The sequence below is a fragment of the Cebus imitator genome, unplaced genomic scaffold, assembly GCF_001604975.1.
Source record: "Cebus imitator isolate Cc_AM_T3 unplaced genomic scaffold, Cebus_imitator-1.0 Scaffold11, whole genome shotgun sequence".
Classification (NCBI taxonomy): Eukaryota; Metazoa; Chordata; class Mammalia; order Primates; family Cebidae; genus Cebus; species Cebus imitator.
Window position 1 is genome coordinate 12,319,529 of NW_016107326.1, and position 27,258 is coordinate 12,346,786.

Genomic DNA, 27,258 nt, shown 5'->3' on the forward strand with positions numbered 1-27,258 from the left:
TTTTTACTAGTTTTCTCATTAATTAACTGGTAATTTCTCTGCAGCATTCTCTGACTTCCATTTTAAATATGGGTTCTTAGCTCTTCTTAGCCTTGAAAGGATTGGGCCAGTTTCCCTAGGGAAGGTAGTTATACAGATTAATAGCAGTTTTAATGATATTTCAGGATTCCTTACAGCTATTTTCCTAAAGCCTGCAACTTTAGTATTAGTTTATATGGCTGTTCCCTTAAAGATTAATGTAACAGAAGAAATTTGCTAAAATGCATAGATGTAAATGTAGATCATGTAATCTGGATCACCTACCTTATTATTTATTTGGCTAAATTGAGACACTGTCATAAACTGTTCCTTATGTAACATCTTTCTGTTGTGGTGCCATTTTTTTTCTACAAAGTTTTTTGGTTGGATGTTTTTCTATTTACCAATTGAATTGATTGCATGTCAGATGCTTTAATGTTTTTAATGTCTTTTTAATTCAGATGGCACATTTTATGGTGCCTTTAAATTCAGACTACATTCTCAATGAAATATTTTTTCATGATTTTTGTGCCTTTCTATGGGTAAAATCAAAATGCAGTTTAAGAAATTAATAGGAACTTATGAACTTTATACTAGATATTTTGCTCTAAAGACATTTAGAATACTATTTCACAATAAATATTCCCATTAATACAAATATTGCATAACACATTGGCAGCATGATTTGAATGATTCTGAAGAATCCCACTTTAAGGTTCTCCTGAAAGGTCAGTATTATTGATAGATATAAGGTAACTATAATGCGATTTTGATCTCACATATATCTTTTTACCCTTTCTGAATAATAATTAATTACGACATACCAAAACACCACCCTACAACTTCCAGCATTTCTCTGCCTGCAAAGTCACTGCTAGAGAATAATTTCTGGATACTGCCTGTTGCACTTCTGGGAAGCAGGATTCAGGACACTTTCTTCAATGTCTTTTCACCATATCTGGCCATTGAAGAAAGTAGTTTCTATGAAATTCAGTGATTCATTCAACAAACTTTTTGTGCGTATTTACTCTGTTAAAGACACTGTCTTTGTATAGTGGGAGATAGGAAAATTAATAAGACAGTGCTCTTCTCCAGAGAAGTTTACCGTTTCAGGAGGTAAGATTAGTAAACTAAGAATGTTGTGACAATATCCTTTGTCAAAAATGCATCAGGAACACATCTGTAGTGTTTTATTATTCATTGCAGGGAAGGAGAATACACACCATGGAGAAGAGTAGAGCACCTCAGTAAGAAGGTGTTAGGACCCATTACTAGATCTGGGATGTGACTTTGGGGAGAATTTAAGGAAGCAGGGCATTGCTATGTATCAGATGCTGTAAAGAAATGGGGATAACTGTGTAATTAGGTATTTAATAAATCTTATTGAGAAAGATGGAAGACTAGTTTGGGAATAAATCTAGAACTGGTCAAGAAACATCAGTCATTTAGGTTAGTCAAGATAAGTAGATGTTTAGTCATTTTTTAGGAGGGACAATATCCATGTTTTTGTGGGTGTTGAGATGATTATGGAGTGATCTGTTGTTGTTTTTGTCTCGATCCATCATGGTCACAGTGTGGCCTTGTCTGAAGTTGATGTTCTGTGAGATTGTATATGTTCAACAGAAGACAGCAAGCCCCAGTTGTGTCAGTCTGGGTTTGGGATGTCAAGAGCTAATTTTTGTTTCCTCAGTTAGCATAGACAGATGCTGATAAATGCCATAAGAGTATAACAAACTGTCTGGCATGTAGTGTGCACATAAAAAAAACAATGTTCAATTCATAAATGAAGACACAAATAATTGGAAGAATGAGTGCAGAGATAGAAGAGATTAGTTCTGATTTGAGGAAAATCATACCTTCCTTTCAGGCTTCAGCCCATATGACCCTTTTCCTAAAAGGTTTTTAACTGTCACAGAAAAAAATTCATGATTTGTTTTGTTTTCCCACTATTTTGTATTTATTGTTAGTAGAGCAATGGTCAGTGATAACTGACATTTATTGAGAGCTTACCATTGTGTTACCTACCATACAGATAACTTCACTTGCATTGTCTTACATCAGATCCTATGAGACAGATGCTTTCATTACTCCCATTTGCAGATGAGGAGACTAAAGCTGAAAGAGTTTAAGTAAACTGCTAAAGTCTACACAACTAATAAATGATGGAACTGAGGTTTGTCTGCCTCCAGCTTGCTCTCAGAGCCTGTACTTTTATCATATGGCAGCTAGCTATAATACTTTTGTTTTATAAGGCTGTAAAGTCTTTGATTACCTGGAAAACTATGCAAGACTGTTTCTGCCACAGAGAATTTATAATCTTAGAAAGTGAGACTATCTATTTTCTCCTGAGATTGTAAATTTCCTAGAGCAGAAACACTGCCTTATTTAGTTTTACTCAATTCTTACTGAGCTGAATTTCTAAAAGCCTAGAGGGAAGAACAATTCAGTACAACTCCTTGAATAATATACAGGATGGAAAGTAAAAGTGTATTCAGGGAATGGCAAGTTGTAGAGTTTAGTTGAAGCATTCATGGAGAAGAGCAATAGGAAGCTGTAAGGCCGGCTGCCTCGCAGAGGGTTAAATGGACTCATCCATCTCTCTCCGTGTCTGATAACTACGTCATCACCCGAGCTCATTATCTGGCCTTGCCACACGGCTTCTCCGCACCCGCCTCCGCATACCAGACCCAAGCCCACATTCAGCACTAAATTATGCATTTAACCCCCAGCCCACTGTTGATAAACCCTGCAGGAAAATTTTTTAAAGAAGCTCCATCAGAACCTGCCTGGTAGCAGTCTGCTCTGTATGTCCCTGGAAGGCCCGCTTACCTAAGGTCCCACCCGCCTACCCATGACCACTAGCTCTAGGCATTTCCTGCTTCTTAATAGCCAATAAGATTGCCTTCACTTTGTTTCCCCAACAACCAATCAAGGTCCACTTACCCAAAGTCCTGCCTGCCTACCAATGGCAACTAGTTTCAGGTACTTCCTGCTTCCTGACAGCCAATAAAATTGCCTTTGCTTTGTTTTCCCAATAGCCAATCAATCGCCTTCCCTTCCCATAAAACCCCATGACCTAAAGAGCTGGGCGTGACTTCTCTGGCCCCTTCCTGGACCACAGAACCTCGCCCGGGAGCTAAATAAATTAGCTTCTCATTTACTTATACTTGCCTCAGTTTCCTCATTTTACCTCAGCAATAAACCTTACAGAAGCAAATCTGGAAAGATAGCCAGGAACAAGTTCTGGAAAAGAACATGTATGATAGTTTAAATAGGGGTTTTATCTAATGGGAAATAGAAATAAAAAGTAGGGCAAATCAAGACGGAGGGGGCACGTCCCCACCTGAAACATACAGCCAGCTTGGCGGGTCGGGGGACTTCACCCCGTTGGTGTTCTGATTAGGATCCCGTGCTTACCTTATCCCTCCTACAACTCACAGTCCACAAGACGCTGTGGGTTGTCGATGCAATCTGAGCAGTGGCTCCTGCCAGGCACAAAAAGTTGTTACACGGACCTGGGTGGAAGTTTGGACTAATGCCAGCAGGATGGACCTTCCCACAGAGGGAGGCAGAGTTGAAAGCAGGGAAACAGACCATAAGGCCTGGAAGGCCCCACCTCCATAGAACTCAAACTGAAGCCCTCGCTAGAGAGCTTGGCAGCAAACACACCAGCTTGACCCCAACCAGGAAGATCCAGCTGTGGAAGGAGAGAGGCCATTGGGAAGGTGGGGCCAATCTCACTGGCTGATTGGGCAAAAAGTGGTCGATCCTGAATGTCGACTGGATAAGCAATGAAATGAAGGCAGAAATAAAGATGTTTTTCAAAACCAATGAGAATGAAAACACAACACACCAGAATCTCTGGGATACATTTAAAGCAGTGTCTAGAGAGAAATTCATAGCAATAAATGCCCCCATAAGGAGCAAGGAAATGTCTAAAATCGACATCCTATCATCAAAACTGAAAGAGCTAGAGGAGCAAGATCAAAAAAACTCAAAAGCTAGCAGAAGACAAGAAATAACTAAGATCAGAGCAGAACTGAAGGAGATAGAGACACAAAAAACTCTTCAAAAAATCAATAAATCCAGGAGCTGGCTTTTTGAAAAGATCAACAAAATAGACCACTGGCTAGACTAATAAAAAGGAAAAGAGAGAAGAATCGAATAGATGCAATAAAAAACGATAAAGGGGACATCACCACTGATTCCACAGAAATATAAACTACCATCAGAGAGTACTACAAACAACTCTATGCAGAAAAACCAGTAAATCTGGAAGAAATGGATAAATTCCTGGACACTTGCACACTTCTAAGACTAAACCAGGAAGAAGTTGAAACCCTGAATAGACCAATTACAAGGTCTGAAGTTGAGGCAGCAATTAATAGCCTACCAACTAACAAAAGCCCAGGTCCAGATGGGTTTACAGCCGAATTCTACCAGATGTGCAAAGAGGAGCTGGTATCATTCCGTCTGAAACTATTCCAAACGATACAAAAAGAGAAAATCCTCCCTAACTCATTTTATGTGACCAACATAATCCTAATACCAAAACTGGGCAGAGACACAACAAAAAAAGAAAGCCTGAGGCAAATATCCATGATGAACATCGACGCAAAAATCTTCAATAAAATACTGGCAAACAGAATGCACTTCAATAAAATACTGGCAAACAGAATGCAACAGCAATTCAAAATGCTTATTCATCATGATCAAGTAGGCTTCATCTTGCAGATGCAAGCCTGGTTCAACATACGCAAGTTTATAAACGTAATCCATCACAAGGATGCTTGACCTGATGGGCTAAAAACTTGGAAATTTTCTAAAGAGGTAAAGGCAGAGGAGAACAAAGGAAAAGAGGAAGTAACTTGAAGAATGCTTAGAGAAGCGATAGATAACATTTCCAAATAAGGAAGGGGAATAAGCTATGACCTAAGACTTGCCTGGGCTTGTCCAGGCATGTCAGGGCAAATATCTAGGTTAAAGTGTAAGAACACGGGATGCACTTATTTCCTTATTATGACTAAGCAACTTTAAGATTATTAGCAAAACCTTTAAAGTAAATTAACCTTTGAAGAAGCTGTTGTTTATTCATAATGAACTAGGAGGAAAGCTTTGAAGAAGAACCTTTTATTTATTCTTTTCTCCTACAAAGATGCTCTTTGTTTTGCTTCTTTCGTGAATTTTTTGCCATTGTTTCCTTCAGTGGCGCTTTTTCTTCCGTGTATTAGTTAGGCTTTGCTCTATCACAACTATTTAATTAGCTCATGAGTCTAAAGGTTAGCACTTTGGGATAGGCTCTACTTATCTTAGCTGGGCTTGGTCAGTCAGCTGGGACCAGTAGGGCTTCTCTTACATAGTCCCTCATCCTCCTGGAGGTTAGCTTGGGATTTTTATGGTAGTCACAGGACTCCAAGAGAAGTGGAGAAGGAGACTGCCCTATCAGTCCCACTGAAATGAACTCAGCACCTCGTTTGGAATCATGAAGTCCTCTAGCCCTCTATGTCTTATTCATTGGGAGCTGCATTCTGGTGTTGCCTTCTCATGGCCATCTTGACACTCCCTCCCATGCTTGTAATGTTTGCACATTGATTTTGTATCCTGAGATATTTCTTGATGTTGCTTATCAGCTTAAGGAGATTTTTGGCTAAGACGTTAAGGTTTTCTAACTATACAATCATGCCATCTGCAAACAAAGATGATTTGACTTCCTTTCTTCCTATTTGAATACTCCTTATTTCTTCCTCTTGACTGATTGCCCTGGCCAGAACTTCCAATACTATCTTGAATAGGAGTGGTGTGTAAGTTCATGAAGCTCTTGTGCTGTGTTTTTCAGCTCCATCAAGTCATTATCTTCTTCTCTAAACTGGTTATTCTAGTTAGCAATTCGTCTAACCTTTTTTCAAGGTTCTTAAATTCTTTGCATTGGGTTAGAACATGCTCCTTTAGCTCAAAGGAGTTTGTTATTACCCACCTTCTGAAGCTACTTCTGTCAATTCGTCAAATTCATTCCAGTTGTGATCTTTTGGAGGAGAAGAGATGTCCTGGTTTTTGGAATTTTCAGCCTTTCTGCACTGTTTCTTTCTCATTTTCATGGATTTATCTACCTTTGGTCTTTGATGTTGGTGACCTTTGGATGGGGTTTCTGTATGGATATCCTTTTGGTTGATGTTGACGCTATTTCTTTCTGTTTGCTAGTTTTCCTTCTAACAGTCTGGCCCCTCTGCTGCAGGTCTGCTGGAGTTTGCTGGAGGACCATTCTAGACCCTGTTTGCCTGGGTATCACCAGTGGAGGCTGTAGCTCAGCAAAGATTGCTGCCTGTTCCTTCCTCTGGAAGCTTTGTCCCAGGGGGGCACCCACCAGTTGCCAGCCAGAGCTCTCCTGTATGAGGTGTTTGTTGTCCCCTGCTGGGAGGTGTCTCCCAGTCAGGAGGCACAGGGTCAGGGACCCACTTGAGGCAGTCTGTCCCTTAGCAGAGCTTGAGTGCTGTGCTGGGAGATCTACTGCTCTCTTCAGAGCCAGCAGGCAGGAACGTTTAAGTCTGCTGAAGCTGTGCCCACAGCTGCACCTTCGCCCAGGTGCTCTGTCCCAGGGAATGAAATTTTTATCTGTAAGCCCCTGACTAGAGTTGCTGCCTTTCTTTCAGAGATGCCCTGCCCAGAGAGGAGGAATCTAGAGATGCAGTCTGGCTATGGTGGCTTTGCAGAGCTTTGGTGGCTTTGCAGAGCTTTGGTAAGCTCCATCCAGCTTGAACTTCTCAGTGGCTTTGTTTACACTGTGAGAGGAAAGCTGCCTACTCAAGCTTCAGTAATGGTGGATGCTCCTCCCCCCAGCAAGCTCAAGTGTCCCAGGTTGACTTCAGACTGCTGTCCTGGCAGCAAAACTTTCAAGCCAGTGGATCTTAGCTTGCTAGGCTCTGTGGGTGTGGGATCCACTTAGCTAGACCACTTGACTCCCTGGCTTCAGCCCCCTTTCCAGGGGAGTGAACATTTCTGTCTCAGTGTCATTCCAGGTGCCACTGGGGTATGAAAAAAATTCCTGCAGCTAGCTGGGTGTCTGCCAAAATGGCCACCCAGTTTTGTGATTGAAACCCAGGGCCCTGGTGGCGTAGGCACTCAAGGGAATCTCCTGGTCTGCAGGTTTCGAAGACTGGGAAAAGGGTAGTATTTGGGCTGGAGTGCACTGTCCCTCATGGGACAGTTTCTCATGGCTTCCCTTGGCTGGCTAGGGGAGGGAATTCCCCATCCCTTTGCACTTCCCAGGTGAGGCAATGCCTCACCCTGCTTCTGATCACCCTCTGTGGGCTTCACCCACTGTCTACCAGTCCCAGTGAAATGAGCCGGCTGGGTACCTCAGTTGGAAATGCAGACATCACCCACCTTCTGCGTTGATCTTGCTGGGAGCTGTAGACCGGAGCTGTTCATATATGGCCATCTTGCATGCTACTTGATCCAAGATGCTTCAAGGAATCTTTTATACACAACGGCAACACATGATCCCCTTTGCACTTCCATAGAAGACAGATGGGGAATGAATTAGGAAGCCCTGGTTTTCTTCTCTGGTATACAGTGGTTGTAGAGTATTCCTCTGTTTAGCCTTAGGCTGTTATAATCCAGAGAATACAGTGACATTTCAGATAAAAACAATAAAAAAGCAACTCAATAACTCGTATTTGTGTTATGCAATAGTTTATAGCAAAACAAATAGGTACTGGTTTTGATGCTGGATATCTTTAAACTCTGTGCTATCTCTTATCAAAAGTAACTCAGCGAAGTGGTAGTTTAGGAAAATGGAAAGTCATGCTATTGATTTAGCAAGTCCTGGCAAAATGATAGAAAACAAAATTGTTACATTATAATTAGTAGAGACCGAGGACTTCCAGTAGATGGTTTTCCACTTTTGAAAAGTTTGGTGTTTGAAGAAATTTCGGCTATTTTTTAAAGCATGAATCTCCATAATCCAATTTTTTTAGTATTATAAAATATTTTAGTTATCAATTTTAACTTAAAAACATATTTTATAAATACGAAATAATATATGTAACTTACAGATAGGTTCTAAAGCATAATAATTAATGAATGTCCTTATAACCAGCTAGCCCAAGACTTAGACTATTACTAGTAATTGGCTTGTGATCTCTTCCCCTGTTTCCATTGTCAGAGTAAAACCTTTTTCCCAGAAGATGTTGATAGCAACCTAAATTTCTAATAGCAAAAGGCTAGATAGAATATATTCAAATGTCTATTAATGGATGAAGGATAATTTATGGCTTATTTATTGAATAAAATATTATACAAGATTAAAATAATGAATTGAGTGATCTGTAACAACATGGATGCAATTTGGAAGCATAATGTTGACTGAAAAAAGTTTCAAGAGACTACATGTAACATGATTATATTTTTATAAAGTCCACAAATAAGGAAAACCAAATAATATATTATTTAGCAATGTATGTTAATAAACTATAAAATATACTAAGAAAATGATAAACAGATTGCTTTTAGATTTACTTGAGTATTATAGATTCTATACTTCTGTAGGACATTTAAAGAAATTATTAGAAGCCATTTATGCCATGAAAAATAAAGGGTAGCTAGTATGCTGGCCATAAGGTCAAATATAGACATTGTGACTGCACATATGTACTTCATGACTTTACCTTCCTTATACAATTATTTTTACTAAATTATCCCTTAATATTATGCTCTTAACATAAATAAGAAAGACATGAAAACAGATTTTGCAGTTTCTGTTGTCATTATTCACTATGACTTTTAAGACTTCCCCCATGTCCATTCTAATGACAGGAATCCTGAATATGTAGATCATGGACTCCTAGAGGTTACAAGGACAGGCTTGAGACAGTTCATGAATCTCTGAAGATGTCTGTAAAATTTCTGTGATTTTCTTTTCTTTCTTTCTTTTTTTTTTTTTTTTTCAGTGCCAGGTGTTTATTCCTTTACATGTGGGTGGTTCATATACACAGCACACACAGGCATGGGGACCGTGGGAGAGGGCAGTATTCCTGGCTTCTCAGGGGAGGTGCTTGGCCTCATGGTATAAGAAGGGACAGGATATTTTCTCTCCTGCCCTCAAGAGGGTCTAGGGGACCCAGGAGCAGATTCCATCCCTTACACCTCTCAGCCAAGGAGATGCCACCTTGGTAACGTTTAGTTTCAACCATTATAGTAAGTGGAGAAGGGATTGGCCTGGTCCCAACCATTACAGGGTGAAGATATAAACAGTAAAGGAAGGTTCAGTTTGGATGAGGCCAAGAGGGGGCAGATGACACCATCAGAAGCATGTGCAGGGGACGAGAAATTACTGTGCTTCTGGGCTGCTTAGTCCCTTGGTTTGGCAGGAAGGGTAAGAAAGATGGATGGTGCTCATTGTTTGGCATTGATGATGTTCACGAATTCGGGCTTGAGGGAAGTACCACCCACAAGGAAGCCATCCACATCAGGCTGTCTGGCCAGCTCCTTGCCGATTGCCCCAGTCATACAGCCTCCATAAATGATACAGGTGCTCGCAGCTACTGCATCAGAGACTTTGGACTTAAGCCATCCTTGAGCTTCTCCTGTACTTCCTGGGCCTGTTGGGGTGTTGCAGTCTTGCCGGTACCAATGGCCCACACAGGCTCACAGGCCAGGACGACCTAGTTCCAGTCCTTCATGTGATCTGCGATGACCTTTGTCTGCTCAAAAGCAACCTTCTTAGTGATGCCAGCTTCCCTTTCATCTAACTTCTCCCCAATGCAGGCGATTACTCTGAGTCCCTCTGCCAGAGGATGGACTACTTTCTGCCCAATCAGCTCATCGGACTACCCAAAGACATGCCTTCTCTCCGAGTGCCCCAGGACCACCCACGTGGCTCTGCAGTTTTTGATCATGCCAGGGCTGATCTCCCAGTGAAGGCCCCGTTAGTCACTTTGTAGCAGTTCCACACAGCCACAGCAATCTTGGGATGTAGCTTCTGCCGGGCAAAGTCGATATAGGCAGTGGGGGGAGCCCAAGCCACTCGGTGTCAGTGGACACCTTGGCCGCGTTCAGAGTGTCGATGAGCTCCCCCAGACTCTTCTGCCTGTTCATCTTCCAGTTCTCCACCCTGCTACCCACGAAGAGCTTCCTAGAGGGCGCCATGGCATTGGAGCCGAGGCGCTGAAGGTCAGTGTCAGCCTTCTGTGATTTTCTAGGATGGGTATTACAGGTTTTATGATATTCTAAAAGGAATCATGTTAAAAAAATGTAAGAACCTGTGTTGTAAGATTAGTATGGGCAAAAGTTTAATGTTCATTTCTCTTGAAAAATTGATTTGCTTCCTCATAGCAGATACTAAAAATTTATTACACACCACGGTTTTCTTTATTCTTAGCCACTAGAAAGCTGGGAGTCCAGCCAATGCTTATTCATAATAACCATATTTGTCTTGAAGTCTAGCTTATTTTCTTCCTTCTCACACTCTTTTTTTCATTCTTTTAAATTCTTATTCCGTAGAACATATGTGGTGTTTTATAGGCATCTGCTATTTAACTTCTAATACATGAATAATAATGATCAGTCTTGACATGTTTTACATTTTAGGATCTTAAATTATAAAGATGAAAGAATTTTATATCTTAATCTATATAGTAATTAAAAAACATTTTTAAATTGTCTTTCTGAGCTTGGCTGAAGACTCATTGTAAACCAAACATGACAGGCTATTTGATAGAATTATAATTAATGAATGTCGGCCAGAAACTTCCTCTAGCTACTTCCTCACCTGGCTCCCACTTTGCTTCTCTGGCTCTTACACTGGTTGGTACCTCTCCCCTGTGTCTTACATTGTTTATTTCATTGCTTTTCAATTCTAACTGTGCACATACTCTTCTGCTGGAGAATTTGACACAAGCTCCCTGTGCTTTCCCCTCATTCATGGGTTTGTACTCATGTGTAAACTTCATTCTGTTTTCCTCCAAGTCTACAAAGCGAGGCAGGAAAGTGCCTTCAGTCAGGCCTTTCTTCACTCAACCAGAATGAGACCCAGGTGCAGTAGAGGAGAAATATGAGGTGTAGAGAAAACAATCAAGACAAAGAGAAGGAGGAGACAAGTTGGTTTAAAATGTGAGTAAAAAAGGCAGATGCATTTTTAATAAACATTGGAAAAGAAGATTTTTATTAAACAAATGACCCCGTAAGCAAAAATAAAATAAGCTAATTGTTTAAGGAAAACAAGTAAAGTAAGAATGTGTGAGAAACTATAGAGAATGAGAAACGGGATTTACGAGTAGACAGGTAATACTATGCATTAGCTGAGGGAAGACTGTATGTGGATATTATGCTCAGTACGGAAATAAGTCAGACAAATGTGGATATGCCAGAAAGTTAATGATTCTGTGCTTACATTATTTTAATTATATTTTTTAAATCGCTGGAGTTTTTGCATTCATGTAAGATCACCAGATGCAACTTTTCAGCTTATACTTTACTATTGGGCCTGTAGTGAAGAAAATAAAATTCTAGTCATTGTAATTGAAAGTGAATTTAGCCCATTTTGTCCCTCATTCTACTTTCTTTATACCAACCAAATTATCTATTACTCTTTGGTGTTGTTTATCTTTCTCAATGTGAAAAGAAAGAAACCACAAAAATACAAATACCTATTATACAGACAGTGGAACCAAGAAAGAGACTTCAGGGACCTAAAATTGAATTTGATAAAGCAACTTAATAGTAATATAAAAAAATCTTTTACATTTGCTAATGGGAAATTGGCTGTATAGGCATTTTATAGGTGGTAAAACCAAAGACTTCTGTAGGGAATTAGAGTAAGTTAATAGCTTTGCTTGACTGACTGATTGAGAAAGTCTACAAAGAAAGCACCGATACATTTGGGTGAGCCTGACATTCTCCATTAGGGCAAACCTGAAATATGTGTTATTTGCCAATTTGATATTAAAAAAAAATACTATGTCAACAATACTAAAAGCAGCTTTTTTGCTGTTGGCATGCTCACATGTAGAATATGAAATTGCTTTTGGAGGAGTTAAAGGAATAAATAATTGGACTTGGATTAGAGAAGGTTTATATGTTTCTGAATATAGAAGGTTTATGTGTTTCTGTGCTAATTTTCTCAAATGCAAGGGAAAACTATCTCCTGGGAATCTTTGCTCAACAGATGATATCCCAAAAAGGATTTTGTTTTACTGTTTCTAATTGCATCCTTGTGCACTGACAGATCATTGAGCACACTTGGGTGATTAAATTTTGTACAGGGGGTATTACGCCCAAATTATTTTCAAACTGATGTTTTTTGTTATCCACGTGACATTGTATTTTACCTTTTGTATGCTGTAATTTTGTCCCACTGTACAGAAATAGGGGTATAAATAATGAATGTTTTAGTTTGATCCAGCAGTAAGTAAGTAGATTTGTTGAGGGCAACCCAAGTAATTGGCTCACTGCATTCCTGAAGCTTATCTTATCTAATAGATATCAGATACCGCTGAAAGAGTGGGGGAACTATCCCTGTTACTTGAGGATTTGTCATAGAAAGAGGCTTTGTCTAAGAAAAGAGGGAAATTCTGTAATTTCTTTTTAAGTCGCTGATCTAGTTTTAGAAGCAAAGTATATTTGCTCAAACTTATTTTTAAAAAGAGCAGACAGCTCTCCCACTGCTTATTCCTTTTCTGCCCAGATATTTTTCCTAGAATGGAAAACTGAAATCACTTTTAATGGAACTTAGAGGTAATGGTAATTGAGAAAGAGATGAAAAAAAAAACAGATGAAGAGAAAGAAAATAGAGCATTATAGGATGGAGGAGAAGGATAAGAATAGGGAGAAGGCAATAATTAAATTTCTATTATAAAAGGAAAGTAGCAAGTATCAAACAATCTCTACTGTAAATAGAAATCATGGAAACAGACAATCACCTGTTCACTATTTATTTGTGGGTAGTTGTTGCAACAACTGAGTACTTGTTAGCCGCTAATGTTGAAAAAATATCAGTATAGTAGTGATTAAGGAAAATGTTTAATAATAGTTCTATTAATAAACCAATGAGTTGATAGTTTGATTTTAATGAATGGCTACAAAAAGTGTATGACAATTTTTTCCTTTTTTCTTTTTTCAATTTGGTTATTGTTTACACTTAATCTGAATTTACTAGCTATCATGCACTAATACTTTGCTAGTGAATTATATTAGTAGATTATAACTTTGAAACAGAATTTTCATTCAATGCTATTATACAGTGAATTTATGAATGTATGTTTTTGATGGATATGTAGATGTGAGTAATGGTTGTAGTTATATTGGAAAAGAATAAGACTGTTAGAAAGTTTATAATGTACATGATTCTTAAGCATCTGTGAAGTCAACCAAAATTGCATATTTGTGTATTGATTTCTTAGAATGATTAAGAAAGGTCACCACTATAACTTAAATTCTGATTAGTAAAGAATTAAATTATTTTTCAGAACTAAGTTCTTCTTGGAAGGCCAAGCAGCAGCAAACAAAATCATTATTCTTAACTCTTAAAAAACAATTCTTGACCCTGCTTGCCCTGTGATTACTGAACATGAATCTCCACTATACAGCAAAACTCTGAAAAAGTTGCCTATACTCAGGATTCTATTGTTTTCTTTTTTGCTCTCTGATCCCTCACACCTCAATTTTTAAATTTTTATTATAAAAAAGTTCAAACTTTTAAAAAGGATAGAAAATAGTACCACCAGGTACATTCACTCAACTTCAACAATTCTCAACACACTGCAGTCTTATCTCATCCTTATATTAATATTTCTCCTTCCCACCCAATCCTCACCCCACCATGGTATTATTTTGAAGCAAATGCTAGACATCGTATAATTCTATCTGTAAATCCTTTTGTAAGTATATCTAAAAGACATGAAATACTCTTAATCAACAAACGTAATTATAAAACAATCACTCCTAAAAAATAAAATAACTCTAATATTAACAAGTATCCAGTGTAAAAATTCCCACAGTTTTATAATTTGTTTTTTATGGTTTGTTTATTTGAATTCAAATTTTTGTGGGTATATCTTGTGGTTGCTTGTGAATCCACATAAAGTCTACTTGTTATATTTGGTTGATTTGTCTCTTTTAATTTCGTTTAATATGGATCTTCTGTCTGCGTTAGTTACCTTGCAATTTATTTCCTTTGCCTGTGGAGTTTACCACAATCTGAATTTTGCTGACTCATTCCCTCTTGAACACACTGCAGCTAGACTACTCTTAACCACTCTGGGAAGCTGGTCTTATCAAAAGTCACCAAGGAAATTCCACATTGTAATACATGTTGGTCAGTTCTTAGTCCTCATTTTAGTTATCTTATCTACATTATTTTTTGATACAAAATAATTATATATATTTATGGTATACATGTGATATTTTGTTTCATGCACAAGTCAGGGTAATTGGGATATCCATCACCTCAAACATGGATCAATTCTCTGTGTTGGGAGTATTCCGAATTATCTCTTCCAGGTATTTTGAAATATACAGTTACTATTAAGTCATAGCACATCATACTGTGCTATTAAACCTTAGAACTTATTCCGTCTAACTGTATGTTTTCACCCAATAAACAACCTCTCTTTATCCACTTCCCTGCTACTTTTCCCAGTCTCTGATAACCACTACCAACATTATTTAACACTTGATAACTCATCATCTTCAATAAATTTTTTTAAATTGATCTCCAGTACAGCTAATCTCTAGATTTCGTTCTGTACCACTGGCTGAGATATTTTTTGCTGATTCTTTTTCTTACTCTTTTACTAAATGTTGGAGTACCCCAGAGCTCTAACTCTGGTTCTTCTCTCTTTCTGCCTTCACTTTCTTGGTCATCTCATTCAATTTGAGACATGTATACTCAATGATCTACTTGACATTGCCATATACAAATGGAAGTTTCCAAATTGCAGACATTTCCAATAACTCAAATTGAGCTCCTGCATTTATCCCATGACCCTGTCCCACAAAGCTTTCCTCATCTCTGTCAATAGCAAGTATCCCTCCATTTGCTCAGGGCCAAATATCTTGGAAGCATTCTGACTTTCATTTTCCTTTCATACCTCATTTCCAGGCACACTGCTTTGCCTCTTCTTTCAGCAGGTTCCGCAGATGAATGATCTCTCACCAGCTCCTGTCCCCATCTGGTCCAACCCACCTTGAAATTTCAATCTGGCTTAGAGTGATAGTTTCTTAACTGGCCTCTGATGTAGCCCTTACCTTAAATACAGTCTGTGCTCAACCCAGTAGGCAGAGTGACCCTATTAAAATGCCAAAAAATTAAAATTTTTTCTCTGTTCAAAAACCTTCAGCAGTTTTCTATCTGACTTAGAGCTGACTTCTGAGTGTCCTTGCAGTGACACTTTCAAGGCCCTAATTATCTCTGATTTCCACCATTACCTCTCTGACTTAATTCCTCATTTCTTTTTCCTTGGTTTCTTCCACTTCTACCACAGGACTTTTATAGGGTAGAAAAGTAGACACCTAGTTGAAAAATCATTCTATAAAATTTATTTAGAGCCTAGATTTGAACTTTATTATTCAATACATTTGTATGAAATACAGAGAAAAATAACTGGCTCAATTAAAATTTAAAAGCTGAAGAACTGGTCTTGTAGATGTGATAATACCTTGCTCTATCCTGAACCACTGATCTATGGGCTTAGGCCAAATTATCCCTAAGTAATTTCTTTTTATATTAAAGGGAAAATGTCTTTTTTGGTCTGTGTATATGTACATTTATCCTGAAAATATTGGTGAACATAACCAGTTTCAAAGTCTGTTGGCACTGTGAGAATGACTATTATTCTCACTTCGATATTTGAACTGAAATGTGACCTTTTAATTAGCTTGTGCTGCTGTTTCTTCTCTATCTGGCAGTTCAAACTGATTCTTATTAATAAGTGGCTACCTGTGTTCCATCATACAGTCTGGAGAACACAGTCTTTCTTGCTCAAGGATGCTGAGTGCAAGAAGGGACATTCTGAGAGGTAAAAACAGCATCTAGTATTTCTAAAAATGGCAACAGAAGGCTATGTTATTAATAAACAGGTTTCTAGATTTCAGTGCTAGGCATTTCACAATCCTTGATTGCATTTGCTTTTCTCTTATTTATGTATTTTTTAAATTTTTATTTTATTTCTTTTTGCTTATCACAGGCATGAATTCCATTATTTATGCCTGCAAATAAGATTTTTTTTCAATGAATTTAACACAATATATACACACCTAAAAAAAGTTGTAATCATGGAAAAACAATGTGAATCGATTCTGCAGTGCCATTACATAAAATTACTCTCTCCATCTCAAAGATGTTTCTCCTCCCTCAAGAAAGTAAACATAGCCACAAAATATAAATGAATATGTGTTTGCAGTAATGCTACTTGACATTTTAGTTGTAATTAACAGAACTTCCAATATTAGCCAACATTATTTAACAATGTAAAATGTTTAAACATGGATCGTAATAACAATGCTGAGTGGATTATGCACATTCATCAATACACCTCATGTTTATTAAAGATTTCTCTTTGAATTCTGTATTATTAAGCAAACTTGTTAAACCTACCATGTGAATCTTGATATTTCTTTTATCCTTTTTTTCTGTAATGACCACGCCTTCCTTAGGATATCCTGGTGTTGGAGATAGGCTGCATGTTTGCCCCTTTTTCTCTTAGATGCCAATCTTTTCTTATTTTTATGTAAGAGGACATTGTAAAGAAAGCATCTCCTTTTTCTCATGTGTTGCAGATAATGTTTTTCAGTTTTATTATGATTTTTTTGCTACACAAACTTTTAAAAGTATTTTTATGATGTTGTCTATTAGTCTTTTACTTTATGATTTTTACCTGTGTTGATTTTCCCAGAAAAAAATTATTGTCTTCCATGTGCTCCATATGTGGGTGAATCTGAGAAATGATACCCAGGTCTTGACCCTATAGACCTTAGAATTCAATGAGGGATTTTTTTTTTTTAATTAGGAAGGCACCTTATTTTGGAAATTTTTCTGTAGCCTCCTCTTGTGTACATTTTGGATCTAAATTAAGTTATAATTTCAGAATTATGGTGAAGGTTTGTTAGAATGAAGTAATGATAAGTCATTGTAAGTCTCGGGAGAATGGAAAGATTGGCAAATTTGGAAGTTCAGTTTACTACTTTGTTAGACTGACATCTTTTACTAGTGTGCCAGAAGCTACAGTGAAAATCTTTTAGGAATTTAAAAATATCTGAGAGTTTGGGACAGTTTTCATGTGAATGATCATGTTTCTTAAATCTTATTCCTAATCCATTATATAATATTTTATAGATAAATTGGTTAAAGATAACCAAGTCATAGTGTATTTTTATAACACTTTTATCTCTTAACAAACAAATTGAAAGAAACTTAAACTGAATCTATTTGTAGCTGATCTTCATGTTATTTTGATGTCAGACTTGGAGGTCACATGACTTTGTAGGAGTGCAAGGACTCTAATTCTGATTGGCTTAGATGTACACAGATCCATTGAGTTGATTTTTTAGTCACTCCAAATTGGGGTGATGTGGAGCTTGAAATATAAATTAAAAGTATTGTTCTGAATGTGTACTTGTTTCTCTGTCATCCATATTGTTCAATGTCCAGTTTAAATCTAACTTCCTGAATTACATCTCTTCTCAAACATTAGGCCTAGATGTGATTTTCTTCCTCTCTGAAATTCACTGAAGTATTTTTGGCACAAAGTAATATGTTGTGTTATAATGACATTTTTGAATGTTACTAAAAATTAGTTTTCAGGTGATATATATATATAAACAAATTTATTATACAAAAGTAAAATATCTTAGTTTTCATGTGCACATGTCTTCTGCATGAAAGGAATCAGTGTACATCTTCTGCTTTTTTATTTCTATGCATTTTAAGGTGCTACTCAGTCTTCAGATTAATTTTTCTAATTTTCATATTTCTGTTAGTGAATGAATCACAATATAACCGTCTTCTTAACAGCATTTAGGTTTTCTTACACTTCTTATTTTTCTAATGTTTTGAATAGCATAGCAACAAATTTCTTTCCACATAAAGATTTTTCCATGTTTTGCATGATTTTTTTTAAGACTAGAGTCCAAGAATCTGAATTACTGAGCCAAAGGATGTATGATTTAAGGCTGTTACTGCTTATTGCCAAATATGTTTCTAAAGGATCTTACGGACCCCACAAGTTAAGGGTTAAGTTCCGCAAGACTGTCCTCTCCTGCAGATACCAGCTGCAATTCCTAGGTTGTGACCTATGCATCTGACCAACTAGTTATAAATTGGGTGCTTCCCATGACCCACTCTGGGGTTTGATTAGTTTGCTAGAGTGGCTCACAGAACTCAGGGAAACATGTTTACCAATGTATTACAAAGGATATTATAAAGGATACAGATGAACAGCCTGATGAAAGAGATTCACAGGGTGAGGTATGAGGGAAGCAGTGGAGGGCTTCCATACCCTCTCCAAATACAGTACCCACCAGACACATCCACATGTTCAGGGATTTTTTATAAAGGCTTTATCACGTAGATATGATCAATTATTAAATCTGCAGCTCTTCTCTCTTCATAGCTTGTTCTTTCTGGTGACCAGCCCCAATCTAGGAGCCCACCATGAGTCACCCCATTAGAACAAAAGATGCTCCTATTACCCAGGAAATGCCAAAGGATTAGGAGTTTTGTGTCAGGAGTTGGGTTCAAAGACCAAACATTAAAACAGAAGATGCTCCTAGCATTCCTATCACTCAGAAAATGATAAGAGTTTTAGGAGCTCTCTTCCAGGAACTGGGCCAGAGACCAACTATATATTTCTTATTACATCACAATATGACAGTTTCCAAGGCAGGGACTATGCAACATAATATGAGAAGATTGTCTGCTGAGGCACAAAGACATTCAAGCCACAAGTTACTTGAATAAAAATTAATGGTACAGATATTGTGAGTGAACAGAATCCATGAACAGCACGACTTAGGAAATGATTTTGGCTGAGTTCTCGGATTCCCCAAAGTAAGTTGGCAATACCATGAGTGGTCAGGCACACTGGATGAAGGGAAATAGCATTTTATGGGACATCTGAGGGATGATTCTCTCCCCTTTACCCCGTCCTCCTCTAAGGATCAAAAAGAAATTATTTGAGAGGGACTGAACTGTGGAGTGGCTGGCTCATTATAATCTTAAACTCTGTTATACTATGAGGCCAGGAAAACACATGTTTCAGATACCAACTCTATACCACACGAATATGGATTATACCTTCCTTTGAGGGGTCTGTGGTTCATAAATAAAAACTGATCGTTGTAGGCCATGAAGAAATTCAATTTAAAAGAGTAAGATTTTATACAGTACTTTTTGAGATAGCTAGAAAATATGATCGGGAATTAATAACGTTAAACTTAAACCAAAATGCAAAATAATTCGAAAACAAAGTTTTCCTTAAAAATCAGATTAAAAAAGGAATTAAGAAAACAATATCAGAATATTTTGATTTTTAGATAGATGGTGATGAAGGAAAGACTTTTCAGATAGCCAAAGGGGTGACTGATAGTTCCAGATTTGCATTCTAGCCCTGTGGCTTGCTACTTTGACCTCAGAAAAGGCTTAAAACATCTCAGTTTCCTTGTCTAGGAAGTGATTATAAGAGCGTTTCCCTTATAGGGTTGTTCTGTAGAAGAGTTGAATAATTAATGTATATAATTTGCACAGTGCCTGGCCGTTACCTTATAGAATAAAACAATACTGAATTAAATTGATGATTTAGGAAGTTCTTATTCTGATGAGCAAAGAGAGTAAAAAATGAAAGTGAATTTGGTATGAATCACTACTACACAAGCAGTAACTAAATAGGTGATCAATAAATGTGTATAAAATAAATAAGACAATATTGAACTTAAACCTTAACAGTGAAGTATCTCTCATAGCACTTAATCCATTGCATCATCATTATCTGAACATGATTTTAGGCCCTGGGGATACAGCAGTGTACCAAACAGACAAAAATCCCTATCCTCAAGTTGTTTAATTCTCGTGGTGAGGCAGACAGTAAACAAAACAAAGAAGTAAGTTATAGATTCTATTAGAAGATAAGAAGAATTTTTGAGAAAATTAGGAAGGAGAAACAGTATGAGATGAGTGGCATCACTATTTTAAATGGGATAGTTAGGCAAGACCTCATAGAGGTGGTGAATTGAAGGATCTAGTGAAGAGCATTCCTGGTAGAGGAAAGTAAAGGTGCAGAGTTCCTTTGGAGGAGCTTGCTGACTGTGCCCAGGAACATGAAGGAGCTTGGTGTGGCTGGAGCAGAGGGAGCAAAACAGAGTGGCAGGTCCCACATCTCACCTGTCCGTTTAGTGAGGGCAGGGACTGGACATTTCGTCTCTCCTTCCAATGATTAGGATGAGGCTAAGCATTGCAGGAGTCATGACATAACTATTCTCTGCTTAAATATATTGATAAGTGAATTACTGAATATTATGAGTTGAAGTATGTGCCCCTGAAGTCTTTTTATGTGGAAGTCCCCAACCACCTTTACCTCAGTATGTGACCTAATTTAGAATGAAGACATTGCAGATCCTGTTAGGAGGAGAGCATACGGGCATAGGATGAAGCTCTAATATGTACTTATAAAAAGAGAAAATTTGGAGACTCAGACACACACCAGGAAGAATACCATGTGAATATGAGGCAGAGATTGCGTGATGCATCTACAAATTAAGGGATGCCAAAGACTGCCAACAAACCACCAGAAGCTAGGAGACAGCCAAGGAACAGATTCTCTCTCACTGACCCCAGAAGGAGCCAACATGCCGACATGTTGATCTCAGACTTGTAACTTTGAGAGCTGTAGGAAGGTACCTTTCTGTTAAGCTAACCCATTTGTAATGCTTTGTTACAGCAGCACTAGCAAACTAATACACTGAATGAATGTTTTCTTTTGATGGAGTCCACACCCTATATTAAGAAAAAAAAAAGTCCAGTTTCTAAATAATCAAAAGACTGAAATTTTATTAGATAAAAGTGCAATAAGTCAAGGAACATATATAGAAAATTTAAATTTGTTAGTATAGGCAATTTAAAAAAATAAATTGTGATTCCTGTCAGAAAAAGTAATGGCGGTGCTGAGTAGTGATAAGGGTTTTGTGACAATATAATCAGTTAGCATCAGAACTGAGTTAAATTACAGAACACCCAGTTGATGTCTGCTGGTGAATTGCTTGGTGTGTGGGAAAAGCCTTCTACACATCTGGTATCAGAAGTGGTGTATGTTACTGAGTGTTGACTGTGCGGTAAAAGGAGTCAGTTTCTACCTACTGTATATGCACTTATTATGAGCATTTCAATGAATTTCAGTTTTCTTGTCCTGTAGATACTGGATGGCTTTTCCTCTGAAACCTGACTTTGTTTCTGAACAGATAGATCCTCACTTCCCTTTGGCCAGCATCTCTAACTGCCTGTCCACTTTTGTATATCAGCTTTTTTCCCTTAAACTCAAAGTTCATGTTTCATTTTGCATTTTTCTTTTACTGTCTTTTATATTTTATTATTATTATTACTGTTATTGAGTTGGAGTCTTGCTTTTGTTGCCCAGGCTGGAGTACAGTGGTGCGATCTCAGCTCACTATAACCTCTGCCTCCCGGGTTCAAGCGATTCTCCTGCCTTGGCCTCCTGAGTAGCTGGGACTACAGGTGCATGCCACCACACTCAGCTATTTTTTTCTATTTTTAGTAGAGATGGGGTTTCACACAGGCGTGAGCCACCACGCCAGGCCTTTTATCTTAATCTTTCTAATCATATTATTTTTTTCTTCTTTAAGCCCTTTTATAATTTTTGTTTATTGAATCTGTTGTAGACAAATAGGACTGGATTACAAATTTTTTGTTTTTCCCTTTACTTTCAAATAATTCTTCTTGCTTTATGCTCCTTTCATTTATCCGATTTTGCACGTTAACATATTTGTGAATTATAAATTATCAGTTAAAACGAACTTTTATATTTTAATGCTTTTAGAAAAACTCCAAACTCCAATTTTTCTAAATTTACATTGTTGTGCCTAGCTTTTAAAAAGTTAAACTGATAAAAATTTATTTGGCATTGTACTTTGATAACTTCTGTATGTTTTGACATTTGGTGCTTTGATAAGAAATATACACCCAGATTTGATTTTTTAAACCAATCTTAAATTCTATGACTTGATGGGAGCATTTAGGCCACTTATATTCATTATTATAAGTATTTTCATCTGGTAACCTATTTGACAGTTTAAAAAATTATGCTGTCTTGTCTCTTTTCTGTTGAGGCTTTTTATTTGCCACTATTTTTTGTTTTGTATTAGTAATATGATGAGAGAAAGTTATTTCATGTTAAAGAATAGTAGTTTGAACATTGTTAGATGATTTAAATATGCCCTCTCATTAGTCCTCACAATCACTATGTGAAGTAATTAGTAACAATTACTTTCAACTCATCTAACAGTTTTCCAACACATCTATCACATCTCTCCTACTGCATTTAACAGTTTAGGATGGCCCACAGTCAACTCTTTAAGACCTGATTCTATTGCTGTGGGAACATACCAAGTTATACATAAAGCAATATCCAACACTTCAGAGATTTATTTTAAGTTCCTTATCAGAATCTCTTCCTTACTTTATACCTTATCCTTGCCCAATTTTGACACATCTTTCTTCACTCTTTAGTTTGCCCCGTTTTGATATTCAGCTGATGACTTTCCAGGTACTGGGTTCTGGCATAGTTCACTGATGCTGTATTTCCTTCCTTCTGGTAAAGTTTTTGTAGAATTATTCCTCTAATAAGTCACCTTTTATCTTCTCAAAACCTTTTCTTGTGGACAAAGCAACCAGCTCTCTCTAACATGGATCCCAAAGAATCTGGCTTCTTGAAGGACATGTTATCTACATCCCTGACATTTTATCATCAGTAAAAAACCAAAAAAAAAACCAACCCCAAAAAACCACACAAAACCTAATGGGTTGTGTGTGTATGTTATACATGTTTGTATTTATGTATTTCTTTTCTTTCTTTTTTTTTTTTGAGATGGAGTCTCACTCTGTCTCCCGGGCTGGAGTGCAGTGGCATGATCTCGGCTCACTGCAACCTCCACCTCCCGGGTTCAAGCAATTCTCCTGTTTCAGCCTCCCGAGTAGCTGGGACTACAGGCACGTGCCACCAGGCCTGGCTGATTTTTTGTATTTTTAGTAGAGACAGGATTTCACCATGTTATGTAAGATGGTCTTGATCTCCTGACTTCCTGATCTGCCTTCTGGATTATAGGTGTGAGCTACCACGCCCAGCCATTTATATGTTTCTTCTTATAGTAGCTGATGTTTGATCTACTTTGGCCCCTCTGATTGTCTCTATTGTGCTTAGGCCATGAATGGGAACCAAAACAAGCACACAGACATCAAATTTCTGGGCTCTATAACTCAAGTGCTTTTGTCTTTTCTTCACTCACTCAGAATTTCCTTATTGATCAATCAGTATGCCTTGTTCACCATCTCACTGACTGCAAACATTTTACTAGAAAACTGGGGCACAAGGATTGGTACACTGGGTCTTTTTCCCGCTATATTCTTGGAAGTAAGTCCTTTTCTCCTCTTTGTTATTCTCTTTTTAACTTTATCAATATATGTTATTTTTGCTTACTATACAGATTCTGTTCCTTGAGGATAGTAATAACTCAATTACAACTAATTATTTGAATACATGACATAATTGACATTTTGGAATCTAGTGTTGTAGCAGTTTGCAATTGCTTTAACCATTAATGTCTACAGTATAGATAAGATAAACCTCATTTTNGATGGGGTTTCACCATGTTGACCAGGATGGTCTCGATCTCTTGACCTCGTGATCCACCCGCCTCGGCCTCCCAAAGTGCTGGGATTACAGGCTTGAGCCACCGCGCCCGGCCCCTATATTTCATTTTTATTTTTATTTTCTAGATGGTTTCTTGCTCTGTCACCCAGGCTTGAGTGCAGTGGCAGGATCTTGGCTCACTGCAACCTCTACCTTTCGGGTTCAAGCAATTCTTCTGCCTCAGCCTCCTGAATAGCTGGGACTACAGGCGCATGCCACCACATCCAGCTTATTTTATTTATTTATTTATTTATTTATTATTTTTTTTTAAGATGGAGTTTCACCATGATGGCCAGGCTGGTCTTGAACTCCAGACCTCAGGTGATCCACCCACCTCGGCCTCCCAAAGTGCTAGGATTACAGGCGTGAGCCACCACGCCCAGCTATTTTATTTTTTAAGACAGGGTCTCACTCTGTCACCCAGGCTGGAGTGCAGTGGCGTGATCTCAGCTCACTGCAACCTCCACCCTCAGGGCTCACGCAATCCTCCCACCTCAGCTTCCTAAGTAGCTGCCTATAGACACGCACCACCATGCCCGGCTATTTTTTTGTATTTTTAGTAGAGACAAGAGTCTTGTCATATAGCCCAGCCTGGTCTTGAATGCCTGAGCTCAAAACCATCCACCTGCCTCAAGCCTCCCAAAGTGCTAGGATTACAGGCATGAGCCATGGCCACTGGCCAGGAGTGTTTTTTGTTTTATTTTATTTATTTATTTATTTTTTCGATTTGTTTTTTGAGATTGAGTCTCGCTCTGTCGCTCAGGCTGGATTACAGTGGTGCAGTCTTGGCTCACTGCCTCCCAGGTTCAAGAGAATCTCGTGCCTTAGCCTTCCAAGTAGCTGGGATTATAGGCACCCACCATCACACCTGGGTAATGTGTTTATTTTTTTAAAAAGCCAGGCATGGTGGCTCACGCCTGTAATCCAAGCACTTTGGAGGCCAAGTCAGGCAGATCGCCTGAGGTCGGGAGTTCAAGACCACCCTGACCAACATGGTGAAACCCCTAATAATAATTTAAAAAGAAAAAAAAAAAGAAACTGTATCTTTGTAGAAAATGTATACATGCATACTTTGCAACATTTTTGTTGGTTGTTACATTTTACATTTGTATAACAAGACAGGCAAGCCATCTTTGCGCTCATAACCAACATCTTTTATGGAACACTCTGAGGTACAGGTGTTCAGAAGCCCAAACGTGGAGGGCCATGCCTGATCCAAATGGAGTCTCCAGAATCAAAAGTGGTCAAAATAGTCATCCATGGTCCTCAGACCAAGTAAGATCTCCTTAGCAACAGTTCTCTGAGCCAAGATAATGTTGAGGGGGAAATGATCACAGAATAGCATACATGTATCATAATCTTACCTAAAATGGTATAAATCTATAATTATGTATGCATACAATATGTGCAAAGTAGTAATGTTTACAAGTTGTAAACAGTGGTTATCTCTGGACTAGGATTCCAAATGACCTTTCCTTTCCCTTTTTTTTTTTTTTTTTTTTTTTTCTTTTTGTTTTTTTTTTTTTTTTTTTTTTTTTTTTTTTTTTTTTTTTTTGAGACAAGTCTTACTCTGTTGTCTAGACTGGAGTGTAGTGGCATGATCTAGGCTCACTGCAACCTCTGCCTCCCAGGATCAAGCAATTCTTCTGCCTCAGCCTCCTGTGTAGCTGAGATTACAGGCATGCACCTTGTCTGGCTAATTTTTGTATTTTTAGTAGAGACAAGGTTTCACCATGTTGGCCAGGCCAGTCTCGAACTCCTGACCTCAAGATCTGCCTGCCTTAGCCCCCTAAAGTGCTGGGATTACAGGCATGAGCCACCAAACCCGGAACTCATTATCTTTTTTTATAGCATTTTAATTACTTAAACAAGAAAGTATGTTAAATATAAACAAGTAGGATAACTTTGTTTCCACTCTGATTTTTATGAAAGCAGGTGATTTGTAGACAGCATTTTAATTTTAATTAAACTTTTAATTTGAGATAATTGTAGATTCACATGCAGATGAAGGAAATAATACAAAGAGCTCTGGTATATACCTTATTCTGTTTTTTTTCTAATGGTAATATATTTCAAAATTATACTACAATATCACAACCAGGATTTTGACATTGATATGATCAGGACACAGACAGTTTCATCAGCACAAGCATCCCTCCTGCTGTTTGTTTACAGCCAGTATTGACATCTGCTTCCCACCTGCACTTCCTCCTTCCCTGCCTCCAGCCCCCAGCTCTGACCTGTGGCAATCACTCATCCCCATTGCTTTAATTTTATTTCAAGAATATTCTCTAAATAGAAATATACATTGTCAGATTGCCTTTTTTTTTTTTTCCCCATTCAGTATAACTACCTGGAGATTCATCCAGGTTGTTGCGCATATCGAGCTTATTCCGTTTCATTGCTGAGTAGTGTTTGGTATGGATATACACAGAATGTTTAATCATGAACCCATTGAAGGGCATTGAAGGGTTTCTGGTTTTTGGTTCTTATGAGTAAAGACACTGTGAATATTCTTGTATATTAGTAAGTTTTCATTTTTCTGGGATGAATGCCCAAGAGTGTACATGCTGAGCCATATGGTAATTGTATGCTTAGTTGTATAAAAATCTGCCTAACTGTTATTCAGAATGGCTGTATCATTTAATATTCTCACCAGCAATATATGAATGATCGAGTTTCTCTACATCTTCATCAGTATTTACTATTATTTAGTCATTATTTTATTATTTTGGTCATTCTTATAAGTGGTAATGATAGCTTGTGATTTCAATTTGCATTTCTCTAATGGTAATGAATGATGTTGAACATCTTGTGTTTATTTACCCTCTGTATCTACTTCCAAGAAATGTCTCTTTATGTCCTTTGCTCATTTTTGAGATGGAATTTTTTTTTATGGTCGAGTTTTGAGGATTCTTTATATTTCATCTACTAGTCCTTTGTAAGATATGTGATTTACAAGTAATTTATGTATTTTCCCCTCAGTCTTTAGATTGTGTTTTTATCCTCTTAACAGGATCTTTCAAGGAACAAAGGTTTTTAAACTTTGTTGAGGTTTAACTTATCATGTTTTTCTATTATGAATCATGCTTTTGTTTACAAGTCTAGGAAATCTTTGCCTAGCCGGAGATCCTGAAGACTTTTTCCTTGCTTTTTACATTAGTATAATTTGATTAGAGAATTATTTGCTGCATACTTCTCAACTGAAATCCAAAGTCTTGATTCCAAAGTTCAAAACTATGTAAATGAATAAATGGATGAGAGACTTAGCAATATCTATACAGCTAGAGTCTTTCCTTAATATTTTGATGGCTTTTAGCATTATAGAAACACA

At 37.7% G+C, this 27,258-nt stretch overlaps 1 protein-coding gene and 1 pseudogene across 2 annotated transcripts in view; one reads left to right on the forward strand and one right to left on the reverse strand.

Annotated features, from left to right (window-relative positions):
• Positions 1-27,258, forward strand: part of FRK (fyn related Src family tyrosine kinase) — a 123,097-nt gene that overhangs the window by 16,048 nt on the left and 79,791 nt on the right. The gene's annotated exons all lie outside the window — the stretch shown is intronic.
• On the reverse strand, positions 8,962-13,108 carry LOC108281837 (annotated as a pseudogene). Its single transcript, XR_001816170.2, has one exon. The product of XR_001816170.2 is annotated as a triosephosphate isomerase-like (transcript).